The sequence below is a fragment of the Athene cunicularia genome (genome assembly GCF_003259725.1).
Source record: "Athene cunicularia isolate RWA chromosome 2 unlocalized genomic scaffold, athCun1 chr2_part1, whole genome shotgun sequence".
Taxonomy (NCBI): domain Eukaryota; kingdom Metazoa; phylum Chordata; class Aves; order Strigiformes; family Strigidae; genus Athene; species Athene cunicularia.
The window spans coordinates 96,879,945-96,895,647 of NW_020799095.1; the positions used below are offsets into that span (position 1 = coordinate 96,879,945).

General features: G+C 37.2%; 1 protein-coding gene across 3 annotated transcripts in view; it reads right to left on the reverse strand.

Annotated features, from left to right (window-relative positions):
- LDLRAD4 (low density lipoprotein receptor class A domain containing 4) overlaps window positions 1-14,472 on the reverse strand; it is a 250,812-nt gene extending 236,340 nt beyond the window's left edge. For all 3 annotated transcript variants that reach the window (XR_003397711.1, XM_026841761.1, XM_026841763.1), the window contains exons 1-2: window positions 14,453-14,472; window positions 13,151-13,281 (exon numbers count right to left, since the gene is read on the reverse strand). The gene's annotated coding sequence lies outside the window, so the exon portion shown is untranslated. The remainder of the gene's footprint in view (window positions 1-13,150; window positions 13,282-14,452) is intronic.
- Window positions 14,473-15,703: the final 1,231 nt, after the last annotated feature.

Here is a 15,703-nt window from a genome sequence, read left to right on the forward strand (position 1 = left end):
ACCATCTTTGGCTTGCAAAACCCAGTGAGACAGTGCCACAAAAAAAGAGGAAGCAAAACCTGGCACTCCTCAGGACTTCTCTGTCATCTGTTCAGGAAACAATTTCTCAGCAGTTTAAGAACTCCTTCAGATTTAACTTAACGATTTCAGTATTGCAATTTGGGAGAAAAAAAAAAAAAACAAACAACCCAAAACGTATATTTTTACAGCTAGGAAGAAAAGGAGACAGAAAAAATCACCCTGGTTCTAATCCCAACATTTGAAAACTAGCTGCAGTGTGTCCCACGGCAAGACAGCTTTTATGCCTCTGCCTCCTTACAGGTTATCTAATAACACTGTTACTCCTACAATTTTTGAAGCCTTAAGACCCTCTATAGAAGTCTACTCCTTCCTTATCCCGTATCTATGCCTTGGTAAAAAAAGGGACCAGAAAGCATTTCCTATTTTTTCATACTGTAACACCAACCAGCTAAAAGGCCCTTAAAATACGTCCATACTTACAGATAACTGATAAGAGATTGATTTGTCTTTAGTTCAGCTAGGAATTTTAAAGGATATTGAGGTTTAGCCTCGTGTTCCAAAGTCTTTCCTGAATCTGAATAAACCTGCAGGTATAACCTAGAAAACCATTCCCTCTCTGAATCTCCTCCAACTTTCCTTATTATGTGGAAAAGTTTTGGGTTTTTTTTCCAAAAGTCTGCTCCCTCTCAGGTATTTAACAGATGATTTAAAAGAAGAAATAAAAGGATGAGGAGATAAAGGCTCCTACCCTTCACATCTCAGTGGACTGCACAGGATCAGGAGGAAAGCCCACCTTGCAACACAATGCTATCAAATCTTTGGGCCCTTCAAACGCTTCAGTATTGCCTTCCTATTGCTGGAGGAGGTGAGCTTGAAAAAAAAAAAATTAAAACCACACAACCTAACCCGGCTAAGAACAGTGGGCTTAAGAGAAAGTGTTCAATCAGCAAAGATGCTGATAGAGCAGATGAAAATAAAATGCTTTCAGAACCTTTCACAATCTATTTCTGGATCAAGTTCTCAGCTTCATATGGTTCTCTGTCACTTTGAACTACACCTTAATATATCTACCTCATCAAACAGTATTCAGCATATGAGGCACAAAGAAAAACTGCAGAAGGTAACAGAAAAAAACCCACAACTACATATGAATAAAGCACATGTACTTGCTGCCATTCAACCAAGACCCAGGAAGTGTTCCCCGTGGAAACAAACTTATTTAAAGGACTCTTACCTGCTTCACAACATAGAGGAGAACACAGTCTAGCACCCCTGCGTAAGGAAACCATACCCACAAGTGGAGGAACTAACAGACATACATCAGTACATATCAGAAGTCTCCAATAAATTCACTTCCAAGACAGTCATGTGATAGTTCTCTGTCAACAAAACCTCACAATCGAATTACATTCATTTCCCTTGTGATACGCAGCCTTTCAGGATAAATTCCTCTTTCGTTCTGATCCTCATCTTCTCCTTTTTCCATCAGAATGCTACAAGATCACAAAGACTAAAAAGAAGCATGTATAAGCCAAAGGAATTTTCAGTCTAAAGACAACTGGTACAAAATGAACTTCAGAACTGCAAGTTAAGAGGAAGTTGGGCAAATTCAGTGCTTGACCATCTTCAGAAAATAGAGCATAAGCCTTCCTGGGGGAAAGCTTCTCCATAGTAACTAAACCGGTAATGTGAGCATCGACTCCCTGTCAAAAATACACTCAACATAAAAACAGAGTACAAAAGCCTCTCAAAAGCAGAGATTTCAGTGACCCAAAAAGAGGACAAGAGGAGGCTCCACTAATAGGCACACAAAACTTCACTGTCTCTGATCTATTTTACTCGTAAGGGAATGACAGACAGAAATATAAAAAGATATTAAACAGCTATTGAACATGTACCAAATAACGTTATTATGACAACTAGTAAACTGGTGATTCTCCAACAAGAGATAGGATCAATACAGCTGACCCTAGGCATTACAATTAGGGATCAGAGCACTATCCATCCCTTAAAACTCTGCTAAGCTTTAAAAATTGATCTGAATTTTTTCATGCTGAGTCTCTGCCTTAAGTCTTAATTTTAAAAATATTTTAATTTCAGTCAGAACAACTCGGCTGTTTCATGAAGGAGAACAAAGAAAAATACCTTGTTTGGCCCTTGCTAAAAAGACTTTGAAAAGTTTCAAAGACTGATGCCTCCGAGAAAGGGTCTGAGATAGTTTTGCATAAGGAAAATACCTTCTGTGACCATCAGGATAATTTCTGAATATGGCTAACAAATCTTTGAAAAAACAAAGATTTGCTCACATTCTTTAAAATGTAGCTAGAGTTCTGCAGCTGAGGTCTCAAAAGGGTTTGGTCTGACAGAGCATCCCTTCCTTCCTGCCCCACAAGGAAGTACCACTGAAGAAAGAGACACCACCACAAAGAGCAAAGTAGTCCAAGGAATAAAAGAGAAATCCCAACTAGGGCTTCCTCCTGTAATCATCAGGACAAGGTATCATCAGAATGTATAATTTTGCAAATATACACAGTAAGGAATCTCTCTTAAAGAAGAGAAGAAAACAGGAGTGTGAAGTGCTTCTAACACTGGAGTCCAAAATTCTCTAGTTAAACAGTAATTCAAAGATTCTAAGTGTGGGAAGAGTCCCATACACTTTATCAAGGTGCAACACTTTAGTTCATCTCTATCAAGAGTAATCACATTGTGCTTTGCAGTTTTTCTTAGGATTCACAGCATATGAGAAACACTATATACATGCCAGTCACCAAAGCACCACAGAAATAGAAGGGATAATCACTGCCATTAACGTGGGCACATCATATGGAAAACTAGACAATAACAAGGACAGCAGGGAGAGAGTAAGCTTACTATATCTCCAGCTTTCCTTTGCCTCCCTTGTATGAGGAGTCAATGCATATGAAAAAACATATCGCTTTATCATAAAAAAACCACAAAGTACTATCACAGAAATGATAGCGACAAATGGAATACGGACAAAGACACTGCCATGAAGCTGGCACTGTGACTTGCACGGCTTCTTTTTGTTTAGTATTTTGTATTATACTATAACATTGCTACATTATAGCAAGATTCCTTAACATACAGCTGAGACCCCTACATTTCCACTATGACAGCTTACTAAATCAGCACAGGTAAATATTAAGATTTTCCTATGGCATTAAATATTCAGAATTGTAAGTGAAAAAACCCCAAACATTTGACAGTGAAAAGGCATCAGTTTAAGTCAGTGTTGCATCATAATGTAAACCATACTTAAAGTACAAGGAATAATAATTAATCTTGATTCATGAAACTCACAGAAAGATAAGTTAGATACTCATAAATTAGGTATCTCCTGAACAATCAGGTATTTTCATCCAAAACACTGGGGGATAATATCAAGAGAAATTCTTTCCACTTATTATGAAATTTAAAAAATAAACCCAAACCTTATACCACAAACCACTGTATTTTTCCCAAGCTCCTTAAATGCCACCTTGAAACAACTGTCCAACCTTCAAAGAATATTACTACATAAAACTTTCCTACAATTTTTTTTTCTTACTTTCAAGAAATTTTTCAACTGATTTATTTTTAAAACTTACTAATTGAAAACATCAGAGGAGTTGAGAAAGCAATGTGATGTGGCACAAAATCATGCAAAAACAATTAAACTGCATACCACTGTCAACACATCCATTTTTTGAAAAATAGTCTTCCCCTACCAAGAACCTACAAAATAAAATCTTGAATTTTCCTTAAAAATCCTTGATTTTTTCCTGCTCTATAGAATTTGAAATAATCACCCTTAACTTCTAAATAGTTCATTTTTGTGAGATTGGTTTCAGTTTCAGGATGGCAACTGTGTGGTAACCGCTTCTCTTTTTGTTGTTTTCCATTTCTAAACATATGCTTTGATCCCCTTGGTCTTGCTGGTAGAGCAGTCGCCTCACACATACAGTCTCTCTTTGAAGCCTTCCAGCAGTGCCAAGAAAGAAGCAGGCTGTGGCAGCAGGCTCAGTATTCTCTGGTTATGCAACAGATTAGATCATTATCAACAAAACTGGATGCCTCCAGCAGAGAACAGAAATGGGGAATGCAAGAGCAAGTTTTTCTTTACTATAAGGCCAGGTTGGACGGGGCTTTGAGCAGCCCGGTCTAGTGGAAGTTGTCCCTGCCCATGGCGGGGTGGGGTGGGGTGGGGGGTGTGTGTGTGTGTTGGAACTAGGTGATCTTTAAGGTCCCTTCCAACCCAAACTGTTCTATGATTCTATGATATGATTTTTTTTGAAAGGAGGAAAAAGTTACCTCCAATTAAGAGCTGATCATGTCAGAGAAGATTACTCTCTGGTAAAAAGCTCTATAATAAATATTACCATCACAGCCTTGGCAGGAAAGTTTTCCCATTCATTGTGTTACACGAAAAGAAGTATTTGGCTGAAACTGATGCCAATAATTTAAGAAGCCTGGTTTAGCCACGTAAGCATCAAGTGGATTTAAATCCTCATAGATGAATGACCACATGCCAACAGGATGCAAAAGACTACTTTGGGTTCTCACATACCTGCAGAGAGAATCTGTGCATTTTACCTACGGTATGTTCCTTCTGCCACTGCCTGTGCATGTGGATACCCTACACATCTGGTCACATCTCTCTCTTCTCTAACTGCTCTAACAACTTTTACGTCATCAATTATGTAAACCAGCTTTTAAAGATGCTTCAGTCCAGGATTTCACTTCAGTTAAAGGATAAAGTATCAACTAATCCATCATGGAGTGAAGATTTTGATTCTTCACACACAGCAGAAAAAATATACTTTAATTTCTTAAGGAAATGCCTTGTGTAGCTCCATCACTGCACAACTGCCACATGCATTTGTGTTTTCCTTACAGATAATCAGGAAAGAAGTGTTACACTGCATGCATGAAACAAACCCCTTGAGACAATGTATAGAGAGAAGGAGAGATTATGTAATATCGAACAGATGAAACTATTTATTGTTTGTAAGACTTCAGTCACTGAGGCTAACAAATTCATGCAAATATAAACAAACAGAGGTTTTCAGAATCCTAACTAAAAGCTTTTATAGTTTCTGCAAAAGACATTCAGAGTATTTAGATCCTGGATACAAAAATAAAGTACAAAACAGTTTAATACAGAAAAAGCTATATGGTTGCTCTTAATAAGAGAAACTATTCTTACAGTACTTTAATGTGTTAATTCTAGATTGTTATAAATTTGTAAATTTAGAAAGCACTACTGAAGTTGGGCTTTGCTTTTCAAGTTTCCACAAAATTAGCACTGAAAAATGTTGTGCGTCTGGTTATATTACAAGCTAAATGTAATATTAAAAATAATGCTACCCAATAAAATAAGGATTATTAAGTATGGCAGAAGTTATGTGACCAGTGTAATTTGTTTACAAATGCATATTATCACTAGATAGTGAGTGCTTAAAGAAAATCTAGGAATCTAAAGCTCTGTGTTTCAGTCTTTATTTGAAGGAGACGTTTTCCAGACATGAGATTTTTTTTATCTTATACATCTGGAAATTATTAAGGCAAAGGAATTATGAGCATAATAATGAGCTCTTAGGACTCAGTTATTACCATCCTCGTTTGACATTAACACTGAAGAATCAGAAATCTGTATTTTACTGTCTCTCTTATGCAATCATATAAAAATTTATTGTATGATGTGACTCTTTAGAAGCACAGACCTAAATAAAATCAGGTGTTTAGCTGGACTGCCTTCATCTCTATCTCTATTCAACAGCCAATTATAATTAAAAACTACATATGAAAAAAATAAGTGGCATTTCCCTAAATCATGCCAGAAGAAAAATCACTGATGAGTCAAGTTAGTCTATAAGTGGGACACAAAGTATGATTCATAAATCATTGCTTCAGGTTTAATTCTTCAGAGAGAAAAAGCTCAATCAATAAGCTAAGAGAGAAGCTCAAACTCTCACTTTCATTACAAAAATGTAACACAAGATTAACTACATCTTTTCAGTTCGGAATATTTCTATTATATATGTTCATAACAAGGGTTTGAAGCCATGACCAGTAAACCTTCAGCAACTCCTGCAGGCAGTGAAATCTTGCAGAGGACAGTGAGCATGTCTGACCACATTCCTAAACTGTCTTCTACACAGCTGCAGGGAGAAAGCTCTGGTGTCCACCTCAGGGGCAAAGGTAGTGGGACCTTTCTGACTGAAACCACAAGGGAAGTCCCATTAGGGTGCAACTTAGTCACTGCCAGCATCCCAGATAACACAAATTTATAAAAGCAGCTGAGATTTAGTAAAGCTGCTGAATTTGCTTCTTTTTTCAAATGTAGTGTTTAGGTAAATTGGATTACAACACTAAAAAAAGAAATCTCAGTCCAATGAGATGACTGCAGAGGAACCAATGGGTGCAAGAAAAATCACCACTGCTCCTTTCAGACAGCAGGTCAGATACTCAGCACCTTGTCAAAAATTACCTCTGTGCCTCAGCCTTTATAGCAAACTGTGTTTTCAAGTGCATTTCTTCTCCTATGCCCTTCATATTTATCTCATTTATTTCTTTCTAATCCACACCCAAAAAACAGAGGCTCTGTGAAGCAATTCTAGTTAAAGCCTGAAGGACATCTACCACAAGTTTATTTTTAATACTTAAAGTAGAAAAAATACAGAAGTCTAAACCTATGAAGAAACAAAAAATAAAGATCCAGAGCCCTTTTTCATTAAGAAGCTAATAAAAGAGTAAAAGCAGGTAAAAAAATCTCCTCCTTCAAAACCCTGTGTGACTTGCTGTTCAGTCATATCCTTCAAGCTGACCACTGAAAGAAATGTAAAATAATGCTCATTGTCCCACATCTCCCATCACAGGCCACATGACAGCTCTGACACCGGAAAGGGATTGGCAAAATTTTACTTCTCTTTAACCTTGGTTATGAAAAATGTGAGAAATTTTAAAAAATTAAGTTGCTATGCTGCTGTTGGACACTTCACAATTTAATCATACATCAGACTTGTACTGCAGAAAACATGCAACAAGATTATACTTCTAAAATGTAGCTGGATTTAAAATGTATGCTGCTTCACCTACATTCTCAGTTAACAGGCCTTTAAAGAAAGATTATCAGACACTTCGGTAGGTGTGATCTGAAGACAGAACAAGTGAGCATGACCTTGGGCTCTTCCTTGGTATTTGGTGGCATTTCTTTTTTAATATTTTAAAATCATCAAAACAGTAAACACTAATACAGACACTACTGAATACACAGGGTCTGGCAAAGGGTGATGAAAATTATGTGAATGAGTGTCTTGTTTTATGTGCTCATTTACATTCCCCTAAGGAGTAATATATTACCAATGTCACTGCCATGAGCAAGTAAATGACATATCAATAATGATCATTTATTAATAAATACTTCACTCGTTCCATGAAGTTAATCTTCATATGCACCCGTGAGGCAAGAAATTATTAGCCAGTATTTCCCATGGGGAAGCTGAAGTCATGTTATAGACTGTCCTAGTCCATGCAGTGATTCAGGTGTCAAAGCCATAAATAAGAAACTGTAAGAAATGCTGCCTTCTAATGCTACTTTTCTGATCACTAAATTTTGCCTATCTGATAAGAAAGAAACTGTCAGCATGATGCTATCTTATCATAACTGAAATGTAAAATTAGCATTTATTAAAAGCTGTTAGAAGCTTAAAGATAATATTGCCACTAAAAGGAGATACACAAAAACCCCATGATTTATCAGCTGGCCACCCCTTCATCTTCCATGGATGCATGGGTGATAACTGTTACTTAACACAGGCCTTTACTTGGGATGAACATCTTTCATAAGGAACTTGAGAATATCTTTTCTGCCTGAATTTACTGACTTTTTATCTGGCTCCTAGTCCTCAGACACTCCCCTATGTCTGAATGTGAACTGAATGCTTACGAGGAGATATTACTAGTGTTGACAAGAAAAGCAAGATAAATATTAAGCATTAAAAAATTTTTAAAAATAGATGTTTTGCTGCACAACACAAATTTACTGCTTATTTCCCCAGTCTGTTTCTAATAGAATTAATAGAGCAATGAGTACATGAAACGCTAAGCACTCCTCCACTTCTACAATAAGAGTGCTCTGGTTGTCTTCAGAAAGGGAAGCCTCCTATGGTACTCAAAAATTGCAGGTGCACTACAAAAGTAGGATTCTATCCATGTTCAAACACTTATTTCCAGCACATCTGAATTACCACAGTAAATATTTCAGAGCTGACTAGGACAGTGACTTGGAGAGCTCCCTTTAAAACTACTAGAAGTGTATGGATAAATCCCTTAACAGGCTTTCATGTCTCCACCCATGAGTTAAAAAAAAGTAGGCTGCAAATCTTGCAAGACTTCAAGGGCTCTGGATTCTCACTTGTCCAGAAAAAAAACACATCTACCTTTAGTGTGTGCAGCAAAGCATTTCTGCTATCACCCAGAATCCAGGAGGTGAGAACTTGAGAAACAGTGAAGTTCTAATGAATTTTTAAAAATTGGTTAGGAGCTCAGCACTAAGACTTGAGTGAGTTCAGGGTTTTGTGCAGACTTCTTCAATCTCAGCTGTCAACTGCTTGCTCCTGTTGAATGTACTGAGGAAATCCTCAGAGCATGCAGCAGCAGCCACCCACTGCAGGAACGTCATTACAAATATTCCAAAAACAACTTTGGTGTCTGAACAGTTCTTTCCTCAAGTTCCTTAAGGTTAAAGGAAATTAATGGGACAAATTCTGGTGAGCGTGAACAATGCTACTCTTCTATATTACCACACCCAAGAACACCCATTTGTTCATTTCTCAGATGACTGAGGATCACCTTCTATAGTACAGTTGTTTCATCCTGTAACATTCATTTCCATCGTCTCTCTAACAGGCAGAAGACAATGTGCACCACTGCAAGTGCTACAGGCCTATATTACCACAGCACAGACACAAAACATTGCTCATTTCCACCATCAATTTTCAACTTTAAGGTGAGTAGATAGATTAATCTTCACAAAGACTGATCACAGTTCTCATAGCATATTCTTCCATGAGAGTTGGGCCAATACAATGTTATTAAAAGCAAAGGAATAGAAGCTGGCAATAGAATCATATAGGCTATGATAACCATACAAGCAAATATCAGACCAAAACATACTTGCAACACAAGACTGAGTTCATTGTCTTCCATATAGGCAAAAAAAGCAACAAGTCACAAACTCCTCAATACTTCTTGTAAACCTGGAAGCAAAACTAAACAGAAAACACAGGATGAACCCTTCGTGAAGTGCTTCAGATGACTTAGCTTCTGAATCTTCACCTTGTTCTGTGTGGATTTCCACTGAGCACAACGGGAGTATTCTTGTGTGCTTTCTACAAGTGTGTTGACAGGATCAAGACTCAATTGCTAACCCATTATTTCACTTGTGCTCAGTAATCATTCCAAACATGAGAGAGAAGTGTTTAATACAGCAACACATAGTTTCAAAATTAACCAAATGCATAATCAATTTTAAGCAACAAAATTTTGCACTTAAATGAATTTCAAAGGTCAGCAAAGTTCAGCTCTAGCCCTTCAGCCGATCATCTAGGTTTCTTATTGCCTCTCCAATAGTCGTGATGGACAGGTAACCTCAAAGTCACTATCACAGAGCTCAAGAGCTAAATGCTTCTTACTAAAGTAAGTATTTCCAGAAGGAGAACAAAATTATGTATATTGTTGATGACAGCACTAATAAACAAAATTAACATGGGAAGTCCATGCTTTTCTGTTCTAAATAGAACATTTTTTCATAAAGTGATATGGTTGCTCATATGCGAGAAAGGAGAATGAAAGTGAAAGTCTCTCCCACTTCCACTGGTTATCACATGGTGGTACCCAATCCAGTGTGCACAACAAAACGAGATCCAACAAATCTTATCTCATAAAACAGATGTTCTTGAATCTCACATTCGTTCCCCAGTCACATCAGTCAGAATCATTATTAGCTTCTAAAGAAAAAATTATTTTATGCTTGTGATGTATACAACATTTTTAAAGGTGGTACAAAGACTGTGTGTAACTATGTTTTAAGTTCTTGCTTTAAAAACTACCTCTTAAACATTTCCATAATACTGCTTACTATGTAGATATAAAATTTCTCTTCTTTTAATGTCAATGGAGCAGTATTTGATATGACTTTCTCCAAAAGCAAGCCAACCACAATATATATATATAATAATATTTAGAAGATGCATTCTCTTCATTTATGAATAATTCCTGAAATTTGAGCAAACCACTATAAGAAAAGAAAAAAACCTCTAACAACAAGAATTTCATCTCCACAAAATCCTCCTCCAGGGTCTCCAGAGAACAGGACAACGTAGTGCTTCATTGAACAGGCTTCAAACCACCAAAGCAAGCTAGATCAGAAGAGTTAAATATAAGGTGCTAAAATTCAGCAGCATTGCAAGCTATTCCAGACTATGGTTACTATAACCTACACTGGGTGTCCTCTGCATAAGCACCAGTGTGACTTTGTGGACTGCTGAGACTCAGTCTGTTGCAACTGGCATAAGTTGCCACAGGCGAGTAATCACAAGAAACTGACCTTGGCAAAAGCACATTTTACACTTCACTGCTGTTCAACTGTGTTATACTAAAGAGAGAGCAAGTGAGCACAAGCGGAAGGGGGAGGGAGAGAGAACAAAGGGGGATAGACAGCATAAAAATGATCGCAGCCATTTTCAGCTTTACCTGCATTTAAGATTTTAAGAAAGGTACATCATCTTTAGTGCACATCGCAACCCACCTGTGGTTACATCAACTGTGCATGGTATACACCATTTTTAAACCAGTGGGGTCTGGGGTTCTTTGGGGGGAGGAGAGGAAGAAAGAAGGAGATTAAGTACTAAATAGGGAATTAATACCTCAGGAAAATCTCCCAACTTCAGGGGATCTATCAACAGTCCAGCAGCAATTTGCATGAACTAGTATATATGGTAGAATTCCCACCACTGCAGACACAGTTGTGTCTGTCCCTTCTTAACCATCTTTGGTCTCCTTTGGGTCAGATCAGTTACCTCCTGTCAAATCTTTTTCTTAGTTTCTGCATCAAATATTTTTTGTTATTGATTACCATATCTCCAAAGAAACAGGACCTGGCAGGCAGAGCAAGATGGCACAAGATCCCATCATTAGCACTAACCCACATCCTGCCCAGATTTCACAGCAAGTTTAACACAAGAATCTAACCTTGCAGGTATGCTGCGTTTCCAGGATATTAGGTGGTTGAAGAAAAACCCGCACAAGCTTTGTACAAGTTCCAAAATACCCAATCACTCTCCACTTGGGAAGTGCACAAGGTATGCAAGTCTAAACAAAATAAAGTAAGACTAGACTACAGGCATTTTGCATCTCAGCTTCCTTAACACTCAGGTCAGTGACCTAAGGATCGGAGCCTTTTAAAAAAATCTCTACTACACGCAACTTCTCTTCAAAATCCTGAAAGCTGCTTCTCTTCTGTGTAGAGAGCTTCTTCATTCCTCATCTGGTTTCAAAATTAACTCAAAAACCCTGCTACAAAAGACAGCCTTTGTTCCTCTCAAACATCCAAACCTTTCACATCTCTGTCTTCATGCAGTCTCCATTCCTCTACTACAACTCCTCTTCCTACACTTCAGTCCTCCAACTGTCATTACTAACAGTAGGCTAAAGAAAAGTATCTTTTTCTGGACACAGCCATGTTATTACCTTGAACCATTTCCATCTGACAGAGACCCATCATGGTTTAATGACCTCCACTGTCACTGGCCAGGGAGATACAAGACTCAGCCCTGACAGCAGATGGCTGATTCACACACACTGATGTTCAGCAATTCAACAATGATATGATCACGCTTCACCTATAAATTATAAAACCAGCAATTCTATGAAGCATGACTTAAAATTTCAAGGGACTGAAGTATTTCCAAGTCTGAACTTCAGATCTGGGTCAAAAAGATGTCAGCTGTGGATCTGCAGAATTTTAATCGTGTCACCAGACTGTAGCTCCCTTTCTCACAAATAAATCATGTTTGGAAGGCCCACAGGCGTGCTTTGTGACAGCAAGGCACGACTCTGTCATAGAGGGCTGGATGGGCCACCCGAACACTCACTCTTTCCATGCAGTGTGTAAGACACTCTTGTGGGATCTAGGCAGAGAGTAAACTGATGTCTGTCATATTTGGCTGACTGTACACTTGGGCAGAAAATCTAATCATTAGGATTTTTATTGACTAAGTCCTATAGTAATTAGTTGTAGTAGATGAAAAAACAGAAAGCAGAAAGAGTGCACTAGTTCTGCAGTAATTACTGTAGGCCTTCACATTTGGCTATGCTACGGTCACCATTTCCCACAACGGAGCACAGCAAAAGAAAGAAAAGAGTGACAAGAAAATAAGTACCTGAAAGGTACTTACATCCTTAGGAAGAGTGAATGTTTATTTTTACTAGCCCAAAAGTAAGCATGTCTTTATATTACACAAGAGCACCCTCAGCTGAAAGCAAGAACTTGACATCTCTTACTTCTTCAATGCATATCTTAAAAAACAGGTTATTGAATTAGCCTCTCTCTTTGCATCTCTGTCTCTCTCATACTGCACTGTATTTTAAATGCATGTGTCAGTGCTGAATGAGCCATTTGACTCTATAGTTCAGCAGCTAGGATCTCATTTTCAAGTAAATTTTCTCATTAGGCAGAACAGAAACATTAACTAGGTCTTCCACATCTAAGCAAATAATTAACAATATACTGGCTACTCTGAGTATCTCACTTCTCTCCCTCTTCCTTCCCCATCTTTCACCTAAGAGAATTTCTTGAAACCAATTTCCACAGAAAATACCAGGGCTAACAAATCAAAATCTTCCAACATCTAAACATTACTAGTAAGTTTTAGCTATTGCTATGTATATGGATATATATCTATACACACACATCAACACATACATATATAAAATTGCGATAAATTATGTATCAAAAAGATCATGATGTTGTGGTACAGTATGGATGAAATGTTACTTACTGGCATGAGATTAATTTGATCAAAGTATCCCTCTACTGGAATTTTGAGTTTGTTCGAATTATATTTACCTTTCTGGAAGTGTTTCAGAAAGAAGTCTTGTCTAGTTTAAACTCATCCAGTACAACATAATGATATCCTTGAAGTCCAGAGAGTAAGGAGATTCTTCCTTTGCCTTCTAGTTGTGAATACTGAGTGTGATCTACAAGAAAAAGAAAGTGGGGAAAAAGAAGTTTGGCAAGCAATCCTTCATGTCCTCAGTGGGTTAATATTTTCAAAATCCTTAAAGAACAGCACTGACTCCAATCACTCACTCGCTACTGGGTTTCCAGAAAGAATTCTGAGCAGATTTTATTCTTTTCCAGGTATCTCAACAAGCTACAACAAGGATTCATTTTCCCATGTCAGATATCCTGTCTCTCTCTTCACTGTCTTAAACACAAAGACATTAAACTGAAAGGCCTGATGTTTTTCTGGTTTTTGGTGGGTTTTTGGTGTTGTGTTGGGTTGTTTTTTGGTTGTTTTTTTTTTTAAAAAAAAAAAAAAAGTACAGTTTGCATTTACTGCTATAAATTTAAATTTAGTATCAGAGAATTTGTAACTTTTTGTTTGAACTTACTTAAGGGAAAGGTTACAGTTTCTGTGGTGTGAAATGCTAATACACTTCACAAAACTAACATGTAGTTGAAACATAACTATGAAAAACAAAATATCCTCTCTCCTGTTAGACACTTCAATTAATCAACAGCTATGGATGGATAAATTAAGTACTCAACAGCTTTGTTGAATAAATATGTTTTAGTCATTAAACACTTGTGAAAAGTTTAGCAAACTTTACTCTCTGCAGTGGTCTTGCTAACTCTGGGATTTCCACTTTTCTAGGGAACATCACTTTTTCTGGATAGCATGTTGAACATGTAATTTTGAAGATACTCGTGCTGTATAATATCAGCTCAATCTTTCTAGTTCTTTCAGTAATAGCAAGCAAACTCACAAAAGCTTTGCCTCAGATTTCACAGGCGTGTGTGTGCCTCTCTCAGTACCCAGGCCACCGTGCCAATATGTAGGATTAAACTTTTTCCAAGGTTGAATAAGCCACCATCTGTCTATCTTGTGTGGTGCTGTGCGCCATCCGGGAGACTTGTCCCTTAGAGCATGTTTCTACCATATGTCACTCCTGAGTGATCAGTTATGCCAAGACATTTGGGAAAAAATGACTAAGTCGAGCTGGAAAACCCTTTCCGAATTCCAGAGGAGGTTTGCCAAGCCTGTATTTGCAAATAACTTCGCATCCACCAATTTTTGCACATATTCAATGTAACAGTAAATAACCTTTACCCAAAGGGACATAAAAAATTATTTGGATGATGTACCTGCCCTCCACTGTCCAGAACTCATGTACTTTTTAATATGCCAAGAGATTCGAGTATGATGCATCTTCAGAAAAAATACAAGAAACATTTACAGAAGAATTGCAACTTTTTATGATAACTAAGTTAAGAAAGGGGGAAAAAAAAAGATGTTAAGAATGTATTTCAAGAAAGGTTCTACTTAGTATTTTAAAGCCACAATAAATTAGTAATTTATTTCAAAATACTCAACTAAAAATATCTAAGGCAACTGAACACAAGACTTTTTCCTAAATAACTGTATCTAAAGTGCTCACCTGCTTGCAAAGTGATCACTAAACTGTTAAACCACTGATATATATGATAGTTCATGCAACTAGAATTTGTCTCATAAAGAATATGACTCTATCCTATTTTAGATTTAAAGAACCATTTTATGTTCCAAATCCTCAATTATTAAATTAAAACTCAAGCCAGCATCATTCTTACGGCCAGCTCAAGGCTGCTCATTTACATAACTAACTTTCAAGGGCACTTGGTTACGCAGCAATTAATACCAGCAAAGAATCTACCAGATTTGCTACTTAATGTTAAGGAAGACATTCTTGAGAACATTAAAAAAAGAGAGAAATTAGTAAGTCATGATTACAGCCTCACCAAGTAAGTTTAACATGGGAAGGAAATCTATTCCTAAGGGCAACAGTAGAAGCATTAAATACCAGAAGACAAATTATAGGAATTACTACATTTAGTGGCAAAAGTGAGATGAAGAGCAGTACTAAAGTCCAAGAGAGAACATTTACAGAAGTCTGAGGGTCCTTTGTGTTTTGCCTTCAGAGTTTGGACAATCATTGAAAAAAGGGGATGATGTGAAACAAGAATCCACTACAGCCTATTGGGATTTACAGAACAAAGGGCAACAAAAAGCAGAAAAAAAATCATATTAGACAAAGAAAGCCAGCACTGAAACAAGGTGATTATTAAAGGCAAATGAGAAAAATCATCCCCTCAGAACGGATTACTTTTTTTTTTTTTTAATGTATTTAATTTAAACAGTCTTCTTATGCACAAAGAGTGAAGCTTGCAAAGGTGAGGGTGTTTCAGTTGGGTGACAGGTAACAAATTAATCTATGAAGTAATGAAAGCCTCATACTGCAACACTGACTTGCAGAATGAAAAGAGAGGAAAATAAATATAGAACAGCTAGGCAAAATTGGACTACTTGCCTACATAACACACCTAATGATTTTGAAGCCAGCATATTTTTTGAAAGGC